Genomic DNA, 25,418 nt, shown 5'->3' with positions numbered 1-25,418 from the left:
TGGCAGCTTTATACAGTGATGGACGTCTTAGTATAGTGCTGCGTTTGCTGTGTGATTGCATTCATTAGCACATTTTCGCAGCTAGCGGGTGTGTGCGAGCGCAGCCGTGCGATCCAAGCTGAATCAGGCCCTAAGTTTCCTTGTGAGTTATCCGGCTCTGCAAGTCCCTTCCCTTCACTTTGCTAATATGTTACATACAGTTATTCATGTAGGAAAGAAATAAAACATAATCAAACTCATTACTAGTCAGTCAACCTTAAACTTCTTTCTCCTCTTTTTCTCATCTGTAAAATACTGCATATATAAGCTATTGACATAAGAACTAAGGGCCTGATTCACTAGTGATCGCAACTGCGAATGCAATATCGATTACGCACACAGCTCAACTGCAATAGTATGCTAATCCATTGCGATCACTATGCCATCGCAGCACAACATAAGGACGTCCACTTTACCTTACACACATCCGTAATCCTTAGCAAGACTGCAAAACCATTGGTAACATCGGTACCATCGCAGCCTCACGCACACTTGCACAAGGTCAGATCTTACTCAGAAATTGCTAACCTCATCGCACGCTATCAGTACTCAAGCTGCATATGGCATCGCAGTGGATAATTTATTCATGTCCCTGCAACTGCGTTCAAACGCCCTGGCACGCCTGAGTTTCCCTGATCACCCTCCATCACCTCACACAAACGGTACTTCCTGTCAATCACTCTGCGATGGGTCTGAGTAGTCACTGCAATCGAAGTCCCGATTGAAGAGGCCGGCTCGCGTATGCGCAGAATGCAACAGTCGGCCGATTGTGTGCATAATCGCAGTTGCGATTGGTAATGAGTCAGGCCCCTAAGATGGCATGATATAAAGACTTAGGCCCTCTTTCAGAGGCGGTCGCAAGAAGCGAGCGCTCGTTCTGAATGAGGGTGGCCGCTTCATTTTTGAAGTGCGGCCTCCTGGTCGTTAGTTAAGCTAAACGACCGACCAGGTTGATGGTTGCGATGGTGATCACCATCGCGACCATCTGGGCTTGCGACGAGACCCTAAGGTTGGGTCTCGGCAACCGCAAGCCCCAGGGAGCTTCCTGCTCTGACGGAGCAGGAAGCTCCCCACTGACATCACTGCTGATGTCAGTGCGGCCGCCCACAAAACGGTAGGCGTTACTTAAGGAACACCTCCGTTTTGGAAACCACCCCCCCCCCGACCCGCCTACAAAACGGGACGAGCTGTCCATCAACATCGACAGTCGCCCCTTTTGTAGCGAGCTCCGGAGCGAGAGAGTTTCACTCTCGCTCCGGGGCTTGCGCACGCAGTGCGGCCGCTGCGCATGCGCAGGGCTACCCATCGACCAAGTTGCGAGCACATCGGTGCTTGCAACCGGGTCTGAATGAGACCCTTATTCCTTGATGTCAGCCCAGTCGAGTTGTATAGTGCTGCCGCATTAATCAGACATTACACAGAAATGTACATGAAGCTCCTACACTTTCCAAGTAGCAGAGAAGCAAAGTCCAAGGTCTGCACCCAGCAAGGGTATCGCTGACTCTATTAGCTTTAACCTCTAAGCTTTGATGGTCCGAAACTAAACTATTAGCTGGTAACAAACAATGACGCAGGTAACACATCGGCTGCAAGAGAGCCGGTGATGGTTTTCTCTGCACTGCAATTAGCCAAGGACTTTCAGAAACCTGAGGTCAGGCAAATACAACAGGTGATGTCAACTTGTCCCAGTGCCCTATGTATTACACTGGGGAGAAGAATAAGGAAGATGTGTAATGAAATTGTAGCATATGTTGAATGCACAGTAACACCTATGGTAATGCATCTTGCGCAGGGCCAGGTTTATAATGGGGCAGATGGAGCTACAGTACAGCCCCAGGCCTCCACATAATTATAGGCCCATCAGCATGATGATAACCAGCCATCTGCTGGCCACACTGTAGGCCATAAATAATAAATATTAAAATTGTACTTTTGTTTCCCTTACAAAATGATGCAATTTTTATACTTTTACCATGCTTGCCGACATTCTGGCTGCCCCTTCCAGGAGGGAGCAGCCAGATCGGCATAGCAGAGGGGCATGGTCGGCATAGGGGGGGCGTGGCTGGAGATTTTACCCGGCATTTCGCAATCGTGTCATTTTGGCCCTGTCCCTGCTACACAATGGCGCGATTACCGGCATTGTGAAGTAGGGGAGGGGCCAAAAATGACGCAATTCAGCATGAATCACGTCATCAGGGGATTCTCTTGTAACCGCGGGGGTGGGGGTGGGGCGAGAGCGGCATCTGATTTTCGTGAGGCTCCCGGACGAATCGGGAGGGTAGGCAAGTATGACTTTTACATATTTAGGGAGCCATGGGACTGATAGTGTAGGGAGTGTACACGCCCACATGGCACTGGTCACATCCACTCAGCACTGGCCGCACCCAAGCCACACCCACACAGCATTGGCCACACCCAAGCCACACCCCCACAGCACTGGTCACAGCTCCTTCGCTTCTCACAATAGTCCCTTAGCATTTTCAGCCCCAGGTCCATGTGACCCTTGATCTGGTCATGTATTAAGAGCAGTCTTATTGCCCATCTGTGCAGGCTCTTTGTGTGACCCGGCCTATACTGGTGCTTTTGCATTTTGCACTGAGTCATAGTTGCCGACATTCAGCTCCCTCCTTCCGGGAGGGAGCGGAATGCCTGCATTGTGTGGGGGGCGTGGCCGGGCTATGATGCCATTTTGGGGGCGGGGCCGGGGGCGTGACCACACGATCGCGTCATCATAGCCCCGCCCCCTCTTCACAATGCCGGAAAAAAGACATTGTGAAGCAGGGGGCGGAGCCACGATGACGTGATTCAGCGCGAATCGCGTCATCGGGCCCCCTGCCAGCAGGGGTTTTTACTATTAGTCTGGGGGGGTAGGCTGCAGCCGGGAGGCTTGCCTGCCTTTCCGGGGGGTCGGGAGCGGCACCCGATATTCGGGAGGCTCCCGACCAAATCGGGAGGGTAGGCAAGCCTGCACTGAGTTAATGTAAAGGACTTAATGTATGACACATGTCATGTATCATGTACTGCTGGAAATGTCTCAGGGAACACTGTTTGCCTAGTGAATTGTCATGTCTGACCAGGGTCGGACTGGCCCACAGGGGTACAGGGGAAATCCCCGGTGGGCCCCACAGCCTGAGGGGCCCACCCTCTCCTCTAGGGGTGGAGCAGGGTTATGGATGAACTTGGGTGCTTGATTTGTTTCTATGGAAACTACACTAAGATTAGCCTTCTTGCCAATCAAAGTGAGTGGTGCTGACACACCTGTCCCTTCTTTTATAAATGTGCTCTGTTCTTTGCATGTCCTCTCTAATGGTTGGCCAAGTCCATCTGTTTTGGCTGGCCACACCCCTTCTGGTAGATAGTCACACCCCTTAAGATTGGGCCCCTAGTATTGCATTCCCTGGTGGGCCCTTCATACCCCAGTCCGACACTGTGTCTGACTATATAAAGCCAATAACTGTAAAAAGCCTTGTACAGGGATTCAAGATGAACAATAAACAAGTTCTCACCAAATCATATCGGCAGCTTTGGCCTCATTAATGGCTTCTGATTCCTTTCTGGTCAGCATATATTTACCATTAGCTTTGTGCTATGTAAGGAGGCCAATAAAAAATGTGCAGCTGCTGAGATATATCTTAATGGGTGAGCTAAGTTCAGTCTAGACAAACAGGCTCTGAGCTAATGTCACCCATAATAGCAAACTGAATATCTGAATAAATGCTAAAACTGATGACATTCTTTCTATGCTTCTTACAGGCACATTGCAGGGACAGAGCGGTCTGAGAGACAAGCAGCCAGGTCTATGTCCAATTTTGATAAACACGCACATACAGGGGAAATCAGTCAGACCTGGCCATGCACAAGTGCACAAGTCTGATGACTGTAGAGTCCAGGGGCCTGATTCAGAGCCGGACGCAAGTGGCTGCTCGTTCGCTCCGGGCGATGTTTGCCCAACTGCGCATGCGTACGGATCATAATACGCATGCGCGAACCAGTCATTGCGGCCGAAAATCGTTTGTTCGCTAAATTGCGAATGCCTGCTATTTTGAGTGACAGAATGAGGCGTTTGTGGGTGGTAACAGGGGAAGGTGCTGGAAAATGGGGAGTGGAGATCAGAACGCAGGCGTGCTTAAAGGTCAAAACGGGCGTTTTATGGGTGTGCATAATTAATACAGCAGCGTCATTGACCACGCCACTGGGTTATTTTATAGTCAGAACTGCTCGCAAAATTGTGGTAGCAAAAACCAACCACAAGAATAGCGAGCAGTTCATACGCTGGTCGATGTACTCGATTAATCTAATAAATAGCGGACATGACGTAGGATGCGAGCGGCCAGGGGGCGTTTTTTTCTAAATTACGTTCTCATGTTTTGTTCGCTCGTTCAGACATAGAGGCGTGAACAGACCGCAAAGAGCGAACGGTTCATTTAAATAGCCACCCCTTTTCCTGAACGAACGTCCGCAAATTGCGAACGGCTCTGAATCAGGCCCCAGGACCACAGTAGGGACATGCTACCTGATGGATACAGTATCTGATTTGTCACAATCACAGGTAAAGTGGTCCTCAGGCTCTGGAATAGTATTTAAATGATGTAAAGGTCTGTAGCGTTATGTCAGGATGTGTCTCAAGCAACAGACCTTGTGCAGGATTATTGAGTCTGATGAACATAAAACTGTATTAATAATCACCCAGGCAGTTGTCTGTAGTCTGGAAATAAAAGAGACAAATGAACAGCACTGGGGCGGGAAATGCTTGGCACATACTTTTGCTGACCCACAGGCAGACTGCTTCACCCGTGTTAGAGCTCATCAGCGCAAGCAAAGGTTCCGATTTGGTCTGTGTAGCAAATTTAGAAGTCGCCTCACCGTAACAATTAAGTCGGAGAGATCTTTAGTTACTTTCTAGGGGCCATGTTCAAATAAAGCACAAAGCACTCGCCGTGCAGGAGAAGAGACTTCTGGGAAACTCCATTTATGTGGCAGCCCTCCAAGCCATTGGTTTACCCACTGCCTGCACTGACACAGAATATCCACCTAAGAGCCCACTAGTCAAATCACTGACTCAAAGGGCTGCTATACAATCAGCATTTCCCAGGTGTCTGTTCTCCTGAGTTGCCTGTAGGCAGTAGCTATAGTACCTCATCTAATGCTTCCAGTAACCTATGAAAATATGTCAATGATGCATAATTTTATTGTGCATTTTAAGAACTCATTCCCTGGGACATAATGATGCCGAGTTGAATGCAAGTCTATGGGGCCTATTCACTGATATCTCCTGGTTAAGTCCGTCTGCATTAATTTTCACACTCCCCATACATTAGTACATTAGTACATTAGTATGGGGATATGGAAATTAGGCTATTCATCAAATTCCGAAAATTATGTAACTTCGGAAATTGATGGTGTTATTATATGCCACTCTCAGATGGCGTATAGCGGGTTATACTTACCTGCTGTCAGCGTGAGCAGGTCCTCCTCGGCTCCCTCCATCGCTCCCTGGCCCCTCCTCCGGCTCCGGCTGCTGTTGTGTGTTCTCCCAGCAGAACAAAGTAAAGTTTAAAAAAAAAAAATATTCAGCCTGCTCCCTCTGCCTGGCCATACTTTCCACTGCAGACCGGGGCCGGGCAGGACGTCGGGGTCCGCGGCTGTAGCCTTTGACAGGCGGCCAGGTAGGAGGGAGCAGGGGGCGGAGAGGTGGGGTGGACCTACACAGAATTACCGTAGCTGTAGGCAGTGCTGCGCATGCGCTGCTTTTGTGAATGTAACGGCGCATGCGCAGAACGGATTCCAGCTGCGGTAAGGTAGAGTAGAGAGGAAAAAGTATCTATTTTCTGAAAAGCTGTCATCGCAAAAATGACAGCTTTTCGGGATAGATAGTTATAGGGAGGAGGAATGATGAATTCCTCCGGTAATTAGGTAGAACTCCATACGAGTTCTAAACCTAATTACCTCCATCGGTATTTTAGCAATGATGAATAGGCCCCTATGTGTGGGGCATTTCTTGCCTTTCTTTGCACTGTACATACCCAGGGGCCAAACACATGTAACAAGGTGCGATGCAGAGTCAGACTGTACCTAAACCACTTGCGACTGATAATGATGACAGCTATGAAACCAAGAGGCGGTCGGCTCACAGAAATGACTGCAACGCTGTATACGGGTGAATACATGCCTTAATTCCGTGCACACAGGGCCGAATTCTGAGCCAGATGTGTCTTTAGAAATGGGCACATTCACATGCGTTTGCGTCTCAGTCTGAAAACAAGCTGTGAGCATGCGCCGCTCCATGCGTCCGAAGTAGCGAGTAGTTGTTCCTGTGTCAGATCTTGAGCAGACGGAGACAAACGGCGAGTAGTGAGAGTTTCTGTGCGGCAACTGGGTGGTGAGTTATAAGATGCGCGGAATGGCTGCATCTGATGGGACTGGCGTGGGCATGCAGCCTGACCTTCGTACTTGTTTCAGGTGTATGGACGCAGTTGGCACGCCTGTTTCGTACGGATCTATTGCACTCAGCATAGCTGGACCTATAGCTTAATTAGAGTATCTGAAACTGTCGGCTGCCACGGCAAGACGCAAATTTGGATGCGGCTGTATCCGATTCAAAATCACCCCCACAACGCACAAGCAGTCAAAACCCATAACCAACTATTCATTCTGGGCCTGATACAGTGTCGATGTTGTCGAGTTGAGCGATTACTTGCTACTGTGCATGCACAAAAAATTCTGAAAACCCCTTTGGTGCAGCGTTCCACTGTGCGTACACTGCTGCGTACAAAGGCGCTGGCATTAGGAACGGCCATGGGTCATTCCTGGGAGGTGGTCTTAAGTGTTCACAAAAAAAGGCCATCTCATGTGCGTGTTATGGGCGTGCCAGTGAAAGCGGATGCATTCTCAGACTCAGAGCAGCAGTCACCGAAGCCACATTCAGACAGATTTCAAAAGGAGACACTGTGCCAGCCATAGGCTGGTGCAAGGGCTGATAGTGAACGCGGTGGTGCGCCAGTGGTGCAGTGCTCAGGACAACCGGCAGATTTGCACTGTCCACGGGCAATAAAAGTAATGGTCCCACGGCTTGCGCAGTCTGGCGCTCGCTAGTACATACACTAAGCTGAAGTCTGAATCAAGCATTTGAATATTATCGCCGCTACGACTCCACAAAAAGTCGCAATTGCGGGTGCAAAAGCGTACGCCTCTGAACCAGGGCTCTCTATTTTTAACGCGTTTTGCAGGTGTTAGCTAACAGATCACAGGCGTGAACAAGCCATAAGAAATGAGACAACGAGATAGAACTGATCATGGCGGGGTCAGGGATGACGTCACTGGTGGGGGATCTAAGATGTATAATACATTTGAGTCCCATGCCAGAATAACTCGTGGTGCCATTTATTCTGTAAGGAGATTATGGAATTATAAGGCTGTGTCTGTGCAATGTATACACTTGTAATGTGGAGATCTGAGTGGTATTTTCATGTGCTGTGAACTTCACACCATGCGATCGAAACTCTGTAACCTTTCCCACTGCAAAATATGCAAAATGTGATACGCTAAACATTTATACTGGCCTTATGTTCTTAATGTATCGAGGGCTCAAGTCTCTCACTCAACAATATTGTATATTCTATAAACAGGCACCAAAGATGTACTAATGCTGCATTTTAGGAGATACATTTGCTGGAGGGAATTATAGCACCATCAGCCTCCTGACAACTTAAATGATCACAACTGACCCTTAGATACTTTGTAGTACGGTGATTCACCGTAAGCAGTAAATGTACAGTATGCTGACAGAAGTACAGTAGAGATTTGTATACCAAATGAATACTAGACAAGTAGTCCTTGGGATTATTATACTTCGTCTACTGAATCCACATGTACTGTAGCTTTAACCCATAAATAACCAATAGGATTATGGGGCCTTTTCATTATGTTAAATATTGGGGTTAAGCGGACCCCGATAATTAACATTACTACTCGCCACGGGCCCCGGAGCAGTTCATCATTGCTCTGGTGTGGAGACAGCTGATGCGAAAATCATCTGTCTCCCGAACGCTTTAAATGCTCCTTTCGGAACAGTGAAACTTAGCACTGCCGAGTCTGACGACATGGCGCGACTAGAAGGGCTGTTTAACGCACAAGGAGGCTAGATGTATGTTGACAAATCTGTAGTGGAGACAAGCCAGTCATTAGGGGCTAATGCTGAGTTGGGCATATGCCATTTTGTGTATCGTTAGATAAGCAAACCAAGCCACACGAATTTGAGCCTATGCCGGGGTTGCTGACATTCTGGTTGCCCCTTCCGGGAGGGAGCAGCCAGATCAGCATCGCAGGTGGGCGTGGCCAGCATTGAGATCCTAAGCGGGGGTGTGGTCAAATCGGAAGGGTAGGCAAGTATGGCCTATGCCCAGGTCATAACTAGGTATGTGCAAGCATTGCTGCTGCCCAGGGAGCAAGGCCAAGGGAGCAGCGCTGTAGCTGCCCTGGTGGCACCTGTATTTGGCTTGCAGGGAGCCTGGAACAACACTCTGCAGCCCGGAGAGCCACCCTGGTCCCAGACATCTATTTGTGATGTCATGATGTCACATGTGAGGAGGAGGAGGGAGTGGATGGGCCCAGGGGACATTGGTTACAGCACTGGTGTGTGATAATTTGCTGGCATCTCTAATGTCCATTGCGACTAGAGAGGCGAGATTGGAACGTACAGTAAGCATGCATGCCCTGAGCCGCCATGGGCATAGGCACTGATGGGGGCGTGGTCTAATCACAGGAGGCGTGGCCATGCCTCCTTATGAAAATAAAACAAAAAAATATTTGTTGCATTGTGCACCAGGGAGGGGGGCACTGTGAGTACCTCAGCCCAGCACAAATCCATGGGGGGGCAGGATCAGCATGATTGCTCCCCCCACAGGCAGAGGAGACTGCTGCTGCTCCGTGTGCTGGGCTGCTGACAGAAAAGAGGGAGGGGAGGCAGCGTTGGACCTGGGCCCCCGCCAGGACCCTCCAACAAGCCAGGGCCCAGGTAATTAGTACCCGCCCCCTCCCCCTCCTGGCGCCCCTGACAGTAACGGTGCATACAGACGTAGCGATCAGCCAGCGATACGATATCACTGGCTGATCATCCTGCACCCTCCCTGGTGTGCTGGATGATCGAAAATTGATCATCCAGCACACCACCAACTCACCGACTACTATAGGGGGTCCCTATAGTAACCTGCTTGATATCGAGCAAGTTGACCTGCATGCACGGCCGATGGACGATATCACTATCGTCCATACGTGGCCGCGCATCGCTGGTCGATGGTGAGTTGGTAGGGACAAAAAAATATATGATTTGAATGATAACGACATTGTTCAAATCGCTCATTTATATCTCTACGTGTGTACGCACCATAAGTTTGTGTTTGCATAATTGTGAATGGGTATACAGCTGTCAGCAGCTGTATTAATTACGGATGCCTGAGAGAACGCATTGCTTAATGATGATGGTTGCCATCGCTAGCAAACAGCTTCTGATTGGATTCTCCTCTGAAGCTGATTGGTGCTTTCTTCTTTGCGCAGTTTTGCCTTGCTACGGCATCAGTCACTGTGATCACAGGGACAGGCCGGCCAATTATCATCAGAGCTGTAACTAGGGTGGTGCGACCTGTGCCATGGCACAGGGCACTGCAGGGCAGGGGGCGCTGTTTGGGCCTGTCAATTGTCCTGTTTATTATCATTCTCACTTGTAGCTTCCTCTTCTTCTATCCCCAGAATTTCCTGGCTGCCCCTATCTCTTCCCTGGCCCTTCCCCATGAGGCCATGGCCCTTTTTCAGGTGCACTATCTTATGTCCCTATTTGAAAAATGGTGGTGGTGGGGGGGTGGGCTATGCTCTTTCAGGCACAGGGCACCAAAAAGTTTAGCTACGGCTCTGATTATCATCCTAGTAAAGAGGAGGAAGCTGCAGAAATGACTGTATGTTTGCTGAGTCACTGTTTTTGGGATATTAGCAGTTTGCCGTTGTTCTTCTCTTTCCTCAACATGACTCAGTTCTCCGTCTCTGGAAGGTGCAAATCATTGTGGTTACACAGAACTGTTATCATTCTGCATAAAGGGGCACTGAGGCTCTTTAATACGTAGAATTTCGGTTGACATACAGTTATCAATTCATTCTCATTGAGCAACTCCCTGTTCTCCAGGAAAATGTGCCGCAGTGATGTTATGCTCATTGTTACTGGTGAATGATCACTTACTTCCAGTGTCACCTTATTTTACTGATCAATAATTTATTCTCGCCACCCATTACTGCCCCTGGCTCTGTTCCTCTCATGTCTCTCATTAAGGGAAAATTACATGTTTAAATAATATCGGTGATAAATCCCATGTGTCTGTGTTTATGTGTTTCTATTGTCGCCGCAGACAAATAGCTTGTAGGAGCTTCTGTGAATCCCAGTAACAGTATCCTGTCTGTGCTAGCGCAGTCGTTGTGGAGGAATGACAGACTGCGGTGACATCACAGCTCTGTGTATAATAATAATTGAGTGAGGAAACTACATCTACCATCAAACATTGCATGCATGCACAGCATACTTGCCTACTTTTGAAAAAGCATTTCAGGGAGATTGTGAAAGCAGCACCTATGAGCGCGGCGGTAAAGTAGGCGTGTACTGCTACATCTGAGGGGCGTGTCATATAACTGACTTACATCCAAATGACATTTGGGAGCTGAGTGGCTGGCACCTTATCACTCTCCAGTTTATCACTTTTCAAAGCTTAGTACATCTCCCCATTATAAGTGGTATCAGAGAAAGTATTGCAGACAATCAACTACAGCTGACTGATAATACTACAAACAGGGGCTGTCAGACTTAGAGCTGTCCCACTATTCTGGCTCAATAACCAGGCTGTAAGTGTAAGTCCCCTGAGACAATTCCTCTGTGTTTATCTGTATTGAACCAGTACTTACACCAAGAGACTTTGGGCCTGATTCAGAGCTGCTCGTAAGCGGCCGCTCGTTCGCTCCGAGCGAAGTTTGCCCAACTGCGCATGCGTACGGATCGTTATACGCATGCGCGAACCAGTCAGTGCAGTCGAAATTCATGTGCTCGCAAAATAGCGAATGCCTGATAATTTGAGTGACAGAATGAGGCGTATGTGGGTGGTAACGGGGGAAGGTGCTTGAAAACGGGGAGTGGAGATCCGAACGCAGGCGTGCTTAAAGGTCAAAATGGGCGTTTTATGGGTGTGCATAATTAAAACAGCAGCGTCATTGACCACGTCACTGGGTTATTTTATAGTCAGAACTGCTCGCAAAATTGTGGTAGGGAAAACCAACCCCAAGAATAGCGAGCAGTTCATACCCTGGTCGATGTACTCGCTTAATCTAATAAATAGCGGACATGACGTAGGACGCGAGCTACCAGGGGGCGTATTTTTTCAAAAAACTACCGCAAGTTTGGTTCGCTCGTTCAGACCTAGAGGCGTGAACAGACCGCAAAGAGCGAATGGTTGATTTGAATAGCCACCCCTATTTTCTGGACGAGCGACCGCTAATTGCGTCCGGCTCTGAATCAGGCTCTTTGTCAGACAGTGTCATCTCAACTAGTAAGGCACGTATGAAGAATCCACATGAGGGTATATTTCAAGCTGATATTCTTGTAATTATGCATAACATAGTGTCACGATTCGGACTGTCAAGCTGTCAGGATATCACTTTTTATGATAAATGGTGCTCAGCCAATCAGCTCTCAACTGTCAACTGTTAGAAAAATGACAGTTGGGAGCTGATTGGCTGGAGCAGCATTTATCATAAAAAGTGATATTTATCACTAGTTTTGAGTGATAAACTTGTTGATAAATGAGGCTGAATCTGGAGGGAGGTGTGAGCAGGTGAAACTGACAGTGCATTGCACTGGAGACTACTGGGCGTGGCCTTGTTGGATTTTGGTCAGGTGTCTGGTGGGAGCCAATCAGGTCACAGCTGTCCTGGGAGTATTTTGCAGCCAATCCTGCACTACCTGAGGGGACTAAAGGGCTATCGAGAGGTCCTTTAGTTGCCAGTGCAACGTTTATCACAGCATAGCTGTGAGCTAGTTCCTGTGCTCCCTTGCTCCATACTTGCTGCAGTTCCAGAGTGTCTCAGTGTTACCACTTCTCAGCTCTGTACCTCGCCTGTTCTTCATACCAGCATGCCACCTGTACCCGCTACCTGCTGCGGACCAACCAACCCCGGTCGCTGAGTATAGTCCGCATTCCTTCAGCGGCACCTCGCCCTCCGTGTACCCACTCACCTCATGAGTCATACTCCGTTAAGACCAGCTGCCTTCCAGTATCAACAAACAAGCCTCCATTCCGCATCCGACTCCACTCCGGGTACAAGCCCACGCCATACTGTGACACATAGTAGATGAAAAGATGGAAGTTTACCAGAGCTCAACAGGAACAACTGCAAGCTAAAATGCAGACACACACACTCATACCTCCCAACATTTCCTGGGAGGGAGTCAGGACCTACGCGTTCCGAAGGCGCTCGCATCCGAAAAGGGGGCATGGCCTAATCATAAAGGGGGCGTGGTCCGATGACATGCCCCCATTTACATCACTAATGGGGCATGCCCCGCATCTCCGAGATGCTGGGCAACCCCTGGGCTGCCCCACGTACTCTCAATAGATGCTGTGCGCATGCGCACAGCATCTATTCTACCTCTGCATACACGCTGCTCTGCATAGCAGAGCAGCGTGTATGCTTCCCCCAACTTCCCCCCCACCGCGGGACACTGCGGCCCATGGGCGGGACAGCGGGACAGTCCCAGAGAAACGGGACTGTCCCGCTAAATGCGGGACAGTTGGGAGGTATGCACGCTGAGCTACAGACAGGAGGAAAGGAGGGGTAATGACATCAGATCCTAGCTACAGAGAATCAGGAAGGACAAAATTAACAAGATGCAAAGCCTTGCAATAGTAACATAACAGAAACTAAAACAGCATATGAAACACATATATCCTGGGACATGACACCCACTGTTCGCGTCAGTGCATGCACAAAATAGACTCTGTGTATGCTACATTTAGCAGGTGATTTCTGCAGCACTGGATGAAAGCTAAGCACAGTCAGTAGGCGCAGGGTTAGCGGTGTGGGCCACTCAAGGGCCCGTGTGCACCCCACGGTCTGCACCAATTATAGATATACCACAGTTCAATATAGCTGCCCCAATGTTCTGCCCTCCTCCAGAAGTATATAGTTGTGCGCCCTGCTCTGTCAACAGAAATGCATTGACTGAATGTTCATTGGCTGAGAGAGGTGAGCCTCCGCCATTGACTAGGTTACTAAAGTGCATTACACCAGTGCTAGAAGGAGTACGGTGCTGATTGTGGCTAATATGGCGGACCTTTTTATTCCCCTTATTTCCACAACCAGGACCGGCTCACTGAGCCTGGTGCTGGTTGATGAAATTACGGAAGACCTTTACGTCTTTTTCCCCCTGTATTTACACAATCAGGAGCAGCTCAAAAAAGCCTGGTGCTGATTGTGCTCTTATGGGGGACCCCACATCATTATTCTTTTATTTTTAAAATTTTTCAAGCTTTTTTTTCGCATAGAAGCCTTCATGGATCTCACTGATTTGTGAAGGCTTCTGTGTAACTCACACCTTGTAATGAAAGTTGCATTAGAAGGTGCGAGTTTACCCGCAGTTTAACTCACATGCCATTCAAACTCGGAAACACTTAAACTCGCACCATATTGCATTTGTGAGTTTAGGGATAAACTCGCACCTTCCAAATGTGCAAAAAGGTGCGAGTTTGATCCTGCACAAATTCTCGCACCCTATTACATCCCACCCGAGAATGTCGCTTGTTACAAGTAAATATCTCAAACTTTCTTAAAACTTCCTATAATATAATATAATATAATATAATAAAACATCAACCAATAATAGCCACAAAAATGCATTAATCATCACATTTCATTTTACAGCATTCAGTGCTTGTGAAGTAAGCGCCTAATTCATCAAGGAATGCAGTTGATAATACGCATGCAATCGGCTGATTGTTGCGTACAGCACATTCTTATGCATCGCAATGCGCGTGCGCAAACCAGCCATTGCGATCGGGACTGTGGGCCTGATTCAGAGCCGGACATTCTGACCAGAGCGCTCGCTCGGAATCAGGGCCCTCCTACCTCAACTTGGAGTGGCCTTATGGACGCTCGCATAGCTGTGGGTTACCACCCACAGCTTATGCGAGCATCCATGATGATGGTCGCGATGGTCAAGACCATCACGACCATCGGGCTTGCGACGGAGACCCTGCTTCCGCAAGCCCTGGAGTGATTTTGGCTCTATCAGAGCCAAAATCACTCCCACTGATGTCAGTGGGGCCGGCTTCAGACGGTAGACGTTCCCATGGCAACGCCTCCGTCTGGCAGCAACGCCCCCGGCACGCCCACCAAAGGGGGCGTGCTGTCAATCAACATCGACAGCACGCCCCCTTTGGTGCGAGACCCGGAGCGACAGCTTGGCTGTTGCTGTCCGGGTCTCGCGCATGCGCACGACGGAGCTCCCTCCATCATGCGCATGCACATTTGGGTAACATCGACCCGCTTGCGAGCGTCCTGCGCCCGCGAGCGGGTCTGAATGAGACCCTGTGATCGCAATGACTACATAGACCCATCGCAGAGTGATTGACAGGAAGTGCCATTTGTGGGTCGTGATGTGGGGGTGGTCGGCCGAATGCAGACATGCCAGGGCTTGTGCAAGTGTGCGTGAGGCTGCGATGGTACTCGATGTTACCGATGGTTTCGCACCCTTGCTATACATTATGGGTTTGTGTAAGGTAAAGTGGGCGTCCTTATGTAGTGCAGCAGCGGCATTGCGATCGCAATGGATTAGCATACTATCACAGTTAAACTGCATGTGTAATCGCTATTGCATTCGCAGTTGCGTTCCTTGCTGATTCAGGCCCTAAGTGTTTTGAAGATAAAGCAACTGTTGTTTGTTTCTTGCTTGACCAGCTTATCGCTGCACCTGCTAATTCAACTAGGTTACCAGTATAAGAGAGTCTGTCTTCTTCCTCTGTTCCCCAATCTGTATAGCAGAATATTTCAAGTTTTAGGGGTATATTTATTAAGGTCGATTTTAATCGATTTTGATTGATTTAAAATTGATGAAAATGGACCAACATCGAAGCTGTGTTTCTGGGGCTAAATCGCACATTTACTAACAGACAATTTTAAGTATTCATAAATGGGTGATTTAGCCCCAGAAACACAACATCGATGTTGATTGATGTTCATAGATTTTAAATTGATCAAAGTCGATTGAAATCGACCTTTAATAAATATACTGTACCCCCCCGTAAGTTCTTTTAATGAGCTAGTATCCTTTAGGTGTCTCAAGATCCTTTTAACCGCGGCGCTAACCAATGCTGTTTTCCAGCAGCTCTCTGCATGTGTGATGTCCGTCTGCATGTGTGATGTCCGGACAACTTCCAACACTTGCATACATCAGACTCCCAAATTGCATTTTGATATAGGATAGCTCTCATCTATTCTATTTCAGACTCAGTTGGCGACTTGCTTCTAGTTAGTTTTGTACTTTTTTTGAGAGGTGTATACCATACTTGCCTACCCTCCTGATTTGGTCGGGAGCCTCCCGAAAATTGTGTGCCGCTCCCAACCTCCCGGGAAGGCAGGCAATCCTCCCGGCTGTTGCCCACCCCTCCTATCCCCCCCACAATTACCTTTGAAACCACCGCAGCAGGGGGTGGGGCAGTGACGTGGTTCACGCTGAATTGTGTCATTTTTGCCCCGCCCCCTGTCATGCCGATCCGGCTGCTCCCTCCCGGAAGGGACAGCCAGAAAGTCGGCAAACCTGATTCTGCATCTGCCATACCATATTTTAGGAGTACCGTTTCTAGTTTGTTGTACCAACATCTGCCACTTTGTTTTAAGTTGTATAATGATTTCTTAAGTAGGCATATTTTTCCTTCTGGAAACAAAGTTTTATCATAGTTCTCTGGTGGCTCCATAAAGATTTCTTCAGCTAGTCCACTATTAAGATAATATCAGGTCATCTAATGCAGATATAGCAATAATTATTAAACATAGGGTACTGTACCTTGCGACAGGGTAGAACACCTTACCGTAGTCAATTCCGGACCTTAAATCCCTGTGCAACAAGCAAGCCTTGTATCGGGCAATTACTGTAATCCATCTGTATTTAGCTTTCTACAGAAAATCCATTTGTTTTTAATTGTTTTCCAATGGTTCTGTCTGCTCACAAGAGTCCCATTTTCTTTATCTACAGCAGACTTCCATTTGGATCACACATTACTCAATTTTGCTTCTTCTATGCTTTGCAGCTCTGAGAATGCAGTATTGGCAAATTCCTCACTGTACCTCTTTGGGGGTTTTCCTGAAAACCAAACACACTCAAACCTTGGGGGACTGAATTGAATCAAGTCAGAGCTCGTATCACTTTTGGGGTTCCGAGTAGAACCAATTCCCGGCCTGGGTCTACTGTAAGTTCGGCTTATCTGTTTTTATTAATTTCAAAGAAAACCAAAACCGAATCTGAACCAAAACACTTGAGGGTAGTTTTGCCAAAACCATACCATTTGAGGGTGGAATGCCAAAACCAAAACACAGGGATCTGAGCACATCTCTAGTTGAAATCCTTATTTGTTGTTGGCTATCAAGGTTTAAAGTCTCTTGGTTAGAAGTATTGATATTCACAGGTAGTGCAAGTATTACACATTTCTCAGGCACTTCACAGTTTGACTCATGAAATTTGAATTCTTAGGATTTAAGAATTTTTTGTTAGCAATGTCTCAAAGTCTATATCCCTTGCTCTCAAGACCACATTCAAGAAAAATACAGTCTTGTGATTTGTAGTGCAACTTGTGTCTTCTTTCCTTTGGAATATGTACATAAGCTCTGCAACTAAATACTCCTAACTAGAGATGTGCGGTTCTGCTTTACTGAGATAAGCACACGCCCGAACTTAGGGGTTCCGATTCGAATCGAGTCCTAGTTCGGACTAGCTTTAGGTTCGGTTCTGCAGTCAGTTCAGAACTTTACAAACTGAACTCGGGTTTAATATTTAATCAATTTTCATCAATTTTTTTTTGCAATTTTCATCAATTTTTAAGGAATCCAAAATTGAATCTGAACCAAATCACTTGAGGGTGGTTTTGACAAAACCAAAACCAAACACAATGATGAATGAGAAGATAAAAAAACAAAACACAGGGGTCCGTGCACATCACTACTCTTAAGTGACTTATGTCAGGCTTCTTACCAGTCCATGCTTTAATCAGTGTTTTGTCTTTTACTGCAACAGTAGGTTCATTGTTCTTTAGGTAAACTGCTGTTCGAACTGCCTCAGCCCCCAATTTTTTTTCAAGGCCAGCATCATTAAGCATTGCACAGATTCTTTCCACTATAATACAATTTGCATGCTCACTTACACAGTTTTGTTCTGTTGTATATGCCAAGTTTAGCAGGTGCTTGATCCCATATTTTCCCATGAAGTCCTAAAAACATTTGTTTTGGTACTCTCCTCCATTGTCAGATCTAAAGTCTTTAGTTTGTAACCAGTTTCATTGTCTACTAAATTCTTGTAGACTGCAATTTTGTGTATCACTTCACTTTTTGCGTACACATGGTCATCCTTGTAAAATCGACTACTAGTATCATGAAATACCTCAAACCTTTAAACAATTCATGTTCCATCGGACTACATACATCAGCTCTAGTTTTATGTAGTCTACCCTTGGTGCAACTGTCGATCAGGATTGCTTATAGTCATATCTGTTACCATGACCTCTTAAAGTTTTTGTCCGTTGTAATATCCTAAATGTCCTAATCACAGTACAGTACACTTGCCTTCTGTGAAGTTGATTTTGTAGTTTTTCTTCTCAAGGATACTGATGGCAATTAAATGAGTTCCAAGGTCTGGTACAAATAAAACTTCTTTTTTTTTTCTTGAGAAAAATATTTATTACATTTTCCACGAGTACATAATATAAGGTAAAGCTTTGGACATAAAAATAAGCCCATTCAAATTGGCATAAAACAAAAAATACAGATAATATAAACATTGGATGAATATACCTACGCTTAGAAAGGCAGGTAATACCCATCAATTTTTATGAAGGTTGGGGAAGAACAGCATAACTAGAAAAGGGAGAAGATCCACAATAGGCGGAAAATTGGGGAATGTTATTAAGGGGAGACTGTCAAGGAGGGGGATAAAGGGTAAGGTGGCAAATAGAGCATTCATTGAGAAGCTAGCCAAGGGGACCAGAACTCAGAGAATTTATTAGGGCTTTCATGAATTTGACTAGTAATATGTTCCAAACTGTGCTCGTGCCAAATGGAATTAAGCAAAACAGTGTGGGAAGGAGGTTCTGTTTTCTTCCATGAGGCTGCAATCGCACAGTTAGCTGCGTTAGTAATATGTCTTATGAGCGTTTAGGTATATTTGTCACAATTACAGATAGGTCTCGGTAGTAAATAATAAGACATACAAGAGGGGAGTGAGATATTGGTAACAGAGAGAATTAGGCGATGAACTTTTGCCCAAAAGATCTTAATTTTGGAACAGTGCCACCAAATATGTGCAAAGGTGCCCTCCTCCCCACAGCCTCTCCAACATGTGCCGGAGGCCTGCGGAAAAATGGCTCGAATACGCGTGGGAACTAGATACTATCTATATAACCTCTTATAAGTATTTTCTTTGATTCTGACACATATTGAAGCTTTCACGAATTTTGGACCATTCCCTAGGAAAATTCAGGGAACGGACAAAGGGGGGAAATATCCCTTTAGAAACTTAATGTTATGGGAAACCCAAGGAGCAAAGGTCTTAGGATCTAAACCAGGTAAAAAGCCCTTGTTGTTCCAGAGAGGGGTCATAGGGGGTGTTGATTTTGAATTGAAGAGAAGGTTCTGTTGCAGTAATCCCATATAAACAGGGAGAAACAAAGAGTGGGAGGGATGCAGGAATAATGCGGTCTATGTTTATGTTCCATCCAAAAAAGAGAGTATGGAGAAAGAAAATTAAGTAGTTGAGCTTCTAGGACTACCCAACCTCTAGTATGTGCAGCAGCGTGTGCAAGGACAGTCTGGGTTAAATGAACCGCTGAGTAATATTTATGGAAATGTGAAATCTGACTCCGGGATTGCGGCTCACCCAGACGAATCTGGAAACTAGCCGCTGGAGAAAAGTAAAAAAAATGGAAGGAACTCTGACTGGGAGCATTTGAAAGAGATATAAAAATCTTGGGAGTCCGTTCATTTTAATGGGGTTAACGCGCCCTATCCAAGAAATAAAATGTGCCCCCCATGTGTTAAGATCACGGCGTATCTTATATAAAAGAGGCGGAAAATTTGTAGAAAATAATTTATCATAAGAATTAGTTGGAACCCTAGGTATTTCAAAGAACAAGAGCACCAGCGAAAATCATGGGAGCTGCACAGTTGAGTTATTGTATTAGGGTCCAAAAATCGAGGTAAAATTTCAATTTTGTCACTTTTAATTTTAAAGTTCGATAAACGGCTGTATATTTGGATTTCATCAAAGAGAGCAGGGAGAGAAGATAAGGGATGAGTCAATGTAAGCAGAACATTGTCAGCATACAAGGCTGATTTGTGTGACCTGCTTGGATACCTGTAAAAGCAGGATTACCTCGGGGACTAGCCGCTAAAGGTTCCATAATTAAATCAAAGAGGAGAGGTGATAAGGGGCATCCTTGTAGGGTACCATTTTGGATATCGAAGGGGGAGGAAGCAAACCCATGGGCTAAGGCTAAGGCAGAGGGATTATAGTATAGAGAGGCCACTACATTCAGAAAATTTCCTTGAAAACCGAAGGTATGTAAAGTACAGTAGATCTAAAAAAAGTCCAGTCGACCCTGTCAAAGACCTTCTCCGCATCTAAGGCCACCAACAGGGCGGGGAGTGATTTAGTGTTAGATCAATAATTTAACGAGTATTATCAGAGGCCTGACGACCCGGTATAAAACCCACTTGATTTAAATGAACCGAGGAAGGAATAATTAGTGCCAGGTGGAGGGCAAGAATTTTAGCAAAGATTTTTAAATCCACATTTAGAAGGGAGATCGGCCGGTAACTAGAGCACAAGCTAGGGCCCTGATTCAGAGCCGGACGCTCTGACAGAGCGCTCGCTCTGAATCAGGGCGGTCCTTCTTGATTTTTAGAGCCGGCTCCATCGTGCGCAAGCGCACTGGGCCACCATTGAACTGCTTGCGAGCGCTCAGCGCTCACGAGCGGGTCTGAATCAAGCCCTAGCTTCTATGCCTTCTTTGTGAATGACCACTATTTCCGCCCTGGTGGTGGCCTCATCAAACTCCCTGCCAGACAGAATCGAACTGAAAAGGTTCCAAATAAAGGGCCTGATTCAGACCCACTCGCAAGCGGCTGTCCGCTCGCAAGTGTGTCGATGTTGTGCTCTGCGCATGCGCACGACGGCGGGAGCTCCGTCGTGCGCATGCGCCAGACGCGACGAACGAAGGACTTTCCTTCGCTCGTTGTGTCTGATCAAAGGGGGCGTGCTGTCGATGTTGATTGACAGCACGCCCCTTTGGGAACGCCTACCATCAGAAGCCGGCCCACTGACATCACTATTGATGTCAGTGGGGGTGATTTTGGCTCTGATAGAGCCAAAATCACTCCGGGGCTTGCGGTTGAAAACCTCAACCGCAGGCTCCGGCTCGCAGTTTCGATGGTCGTGATGGTCACGACCATCGCGGCCATCAAACTGCACGCTCGTATAGGCTGTGGGTGGTGACCCACAGCTATACGAGCGTCCAGGGGGACGCTCCATTTTTATTGAGGAAAGCCCTCATTCAGAGCGTGCGCTCTGCTCAGAGCGTACGGCTCTGAATGAGGGCCAAAACTTTAAAATCTGTGACTACAGTTTTGCCTCTGATTTTTAGGTTCACTATAATTAAGGTAGGCCAATGCCGGGGCTTTTTTTTCAGTCCCAGGATTTGGGATAGAAAAAAACTCAATACCGGGATTCCCGGGATTGGCCCGGTTAAAAAAAAAATTGCCACCAACCCAGCCCCCACTTAATGGGGTTTGCAGTGGCGGGAGCGGGGCTTGCGGCAGGTCTGGTCAAGCCGGCGTCACGCTGCGCACTGTGCACAGTGCAAGCCGGGGGAAGTGAGAGCCGGGCAGCATCTGAGCACTCCACTGGAGCTGCTCAGTACTGCTCGGCATTTAAAAACAAAACAATTATAGCCAATCCCGGGATTCAATCCCAGCCATTTTTAGCCCCAAGTCCCGGGATTCCGAACCCGGGATTGGTCTACCTGCTGTAATTGTCCTGACTTTAGATGATGTGAGAATTTTGTGCCCAATTCCTCAGAATGTGAAGAATTAAAATTCACTAAATGAGTTGAACCAATTTTTATTGCAACTAAAATGTCTAGTGCATATACCAGCAGTCTCATCTATGACTGTCTGCTATGTTCAAAGCTGACTCACTTTTGTTATAAAGCTTTTTCTGTATACCATTTTGGTCTATTAGTCTGCAATTTGAAGTCTTGTGCCCTACTTTGTGGGAAATAAAGCATTTGTACATGTATCTTTTAAACTTAGTGTCCTTAGCATGTAAGGCAGATGTTTCAGCTTCACAGCTGCAGCTTTGCCTTACTATATCATTAGTTAATGCAGTGGTATTCAATTCCAATTCCACTACCTGAAAATAATATTCTGGGGTCAGGTTCTGCAACATAGCCATAGCAACCTCTTTGTTGTCTACCTGGACTCCAACGGACACCAATTGCTGGATGATAGACAGCATCCATGTATTAATTAATGTCCTTAAATTCACTTAGTTTAGTCCCATACAGGGGCCTACTGTATTTCAGATGTGTACGCAATGCCGCTATTTATGCAGGTTGAGTGATTGTTAGCCATTGCACATGCGTGTAAGCTACACTGCGCACGCACAGCAATTGTTTTGTGATTACACTTGCACAGAATGTATTTGCTCAGTGAGTGATAGGTTGTTAGCATTTGGGGGAGGTAACAGGGGGGTTTAGAAATACACAGACGTGTCAAACCATTTAAAAACTGTATTCTGGGCGTCCATAGATTAGCCACTGCATTCTTGCTTGCAGCAGCAGAGCCCTCCGCATGTCTGGAGGCCTGTCTGGAGTCTGGAGACCTGCTCTGTGACAGCTTAGACTTATTAAGCAGAAGGCTGATGGCCACCTGATATGTGTTCGATGTTTCCGGTTTTGTGCATGCGCGGCGGATGTGAGATGCTTCAAATAAGAGATCGCAACTGCAATGGCATTTGCCTCTACATCTGAATCAGGCCCAAAGTGTGTCTGAGGTTTCTTCTCCTCATAAGACCCTTATCTTCATAAGCTGTTTGCAGGGCTACCCACATGTTCCACCTCATTTGGATACTCCAATAACACAGTGACAGGCTTGTGCACATGTAGACCCTTTCAGAGAGCCAAGTAAACAAGTCTTGCACCTGCAGTTAGACATCCTGACCTTTAAGTTTGGTGAATCAAATTCACTGAGACATGTGATGTTCATTCAGACTGATGAGTCATGCACATACAGTAAAGAGAGACAGCTTGCAACATTTAACCATTTAACTATATGTCAACATTATAAGCCACAGCAGTGGTGGATTTCATCTAGTGGCTGCAGCACTCCAACTCCTCCCCCCCCAGTAAAATCCACCACGACTCAAAGTCAGACCTGGCCGCTTGGATATGACTATCCCAATGGAAGCATTTTTTGCTAATTACATGCAGGACTGGCAGCCCAAGAGGAAGGTGTTTTCTCCCTCTTGGACTGCCACCAAGGACGTAACTAGGGGTGTGCAAATGGGCAAACAGGGCGGAGGGCTCTGGGGGCAGCACTATTGATGCCTTACAGCACCTGCATGTGGTTTGCAGAATGCCTGAATGGTGCCCTGCAGCCAGTAGCATGGCAGGCATCCTGCAGCCTGTGGAGCTGCTTGGAGCATATTTAGGAAGCTCTGGGCAGTGCTACACTACCTAAAGCCAGCTGCCCTGCCCCCTATGTCATGGGTTTAGGGTGTGGGGCGGGCACAGGGCACACTGTCACCCTGTTACCGCACTGACTGCCAGTACAGACCGACTAGCAGAGAACGCTCCCAATGGGAAGTTACTCCTCTGCCATTAGCCCAGCCCTACCTGGCTTCTAGGGGCTACAGCTGATGCAGTCTCTGGAAGCAGGATCGTTGTATTGTGCACAAGCCAGGGGTGTGCATGTGCACATGGCAGTGCAGTCCCCCTGCAGAAAGAATACAGGGACCACTACTGGCCACCAGCAACATTAAGGTGCCTCTGCAGGGACTGCTGCACCACTCAAGCTGACTCCTAGTCACTGGTCGAATTTTTATGGTCCTTTGAGGTTTCCGTAGCACCATTTAGATTTTCGAGTAATTGATAGTCAATAAATGTAAGAACATACTCAGCAGTTTTTTAAGTGCCTAATATGATTTTATGATCATTTAGAAGATGAGCTTATTGCTTTTATTTATGTACAAGAAGATTTTGGTTTATCTGTATAATAACTGTACATTTGGAAAATGACCCTCCCTGGAATAGTTTACAGCTAATAAATAAATATTATTGAAAATGGCTCACGTTCTACATTTCAATCCTGCCCTTCAGCTATTTACATCTCATGCACTGATTTTAACTTTTCTGAAGGCCCATGAATGTTTTTTTTATTTTTTATTATTAATATTTAGGTGTAGAGAACCGCGCCACCTTCAAAACATATATGAATAAAATAGTATGCACAGGGGTGTGTCGTTTCCTATTACCCAGGGACAGATCCAGGGGGTGGGATGGGGGGGCATCACAGTGATATTTGTGAAGATGGCGCATGAGCACTAGAGAGCAAACATCTTCCTGAAGATATCACTAGAAGATGGCACCATATTGGGGAAGGTACATGCTTGCCAGAGAAAGGTAAGTAAACTCAGGGTGGGAGGTGGACTCAGGCCTCCACCAGGACCCTCCAACAAGCCTGAGCATGGGTGATTAGTACCCACTCCAACCTCCTGCTCAGCATTCCTGGATGAAGCTGCATAGTTCCAAGCAAAGCTGTTACACAACGTTGCATCGTATTAAGAAGGTATTACTGGAACGCGTGGCTCTCAACTTTGCTCTCCAGTGATTTCCTTACATGCTTCCTGCTCCCAGTTCTAGTTCTGTGATGTTATGATGTTACATGCCCCAGGGGTGGAGATGCCAACCCAGGACGCCTCTATGCCCTGCTACGGCACTGGTCACAATTAATATTGTATAAATATGAACCCTCTTGCAAATGTATAGGGAACCTTCCCAAGTTAGAGCTGCAAATACTTAACGCCGGAGGAGGTATCACCAGCAATTATACGCTACCTGCATAGCATTGAGTGAGTAAAGACCTCTGGCCTTCTATTTGTCCTTAGTTACTGTATGAAGTGAATGCTAACGCTTTTTTAGCTATATTACAGTCATGATGCTAATCAGGGATGCCATCAGAAATTATGGGGCCTGGGACTGACAAAATAGGCAGGGCCCCTCCCCTAAGGTGGGGAGGGATGGAGTTTGTCAGAGGTGGGCGTCACTGTGGATAATGTGGGTGAACAGTGTGATGATGAGGGTGTGAGCAGAGTGAGGATGTGAGCCGTGGGAGGGTAAAGGTGTGAGAGCAGGGTGAGGATGTGAGAGCAGGGTGAGGGTGTGAGAGCAGGGTGAGGGTGTGGGTGTGAGAGCAGGGTGAGGGTGTGAGAGCACGGTGAGGGTGTGGGTGTGAGAGCAGGGTGAGAGTGTGAGAGCAGGGTGAGGGTGTGGGTGTGAGAGCAGGGTGAGGATGTGAGAGCAGGGTGAGGGTGTGAGAGCAGGGTGAGGGTGTGGGTGTGAGAGCAGGGTGTGGGTTTGAGAGCAGGGTGAGGGTGATCATGTGAGAGCAGGATTAGGGTGTGAGAGCAGGGTGAGGGTGTGAGAGCAGGGTGAGGGAGTGAGAGCAGGGTGCGGGTGTGAGAGGAGGGTGTGGGTCGGAGTGGATTGTTGGCGGGATTTGTATTTGGCGTTGTTTGGAGTTGTTTTTGGTTTGTCTTTTTGGAGTTTTTATTTCCGTTCGCTTTTTTTGGTGTGGTTGTTTTCTTTGTCGTGTTATTTTTTGGTAAGTTTTTGCCCGTCTTACTTTTGTTCACTTTGTGTCTCCTTCTTTTTGTTAATTTTGGGTCGTTAATTTTTGTCAAAATCTCCTGTTAGGTTTCTTTTGGCTCTGCCCCAACGACCTTTTTATCCGGTGACTTATATATCCTCTATTGGTAAGTTTTATTTTTCACTTGTTTATTAAATGTTAATGTTTTTTTTATGCAACTTTGTTTG

The sequence above is a fragment of the Taudactylus pleione genome, unplaced genomic scaffold (genome assembly GCF_031769625.1).
Source record: "Taudactylus pleione unplaced genomic scaffold, aTauple2 ptg000791l, whole genome shotgun sequence".
Classification (NCBI taxonomy): Eukaryota; Metazoa; Chordata; class Amphibia; order Anura; family Myobatrachidae; genus Taudactylus; species Taudactylus pleione.
This window is presented reverse-complemented; position numbering follows the sequence as displayed.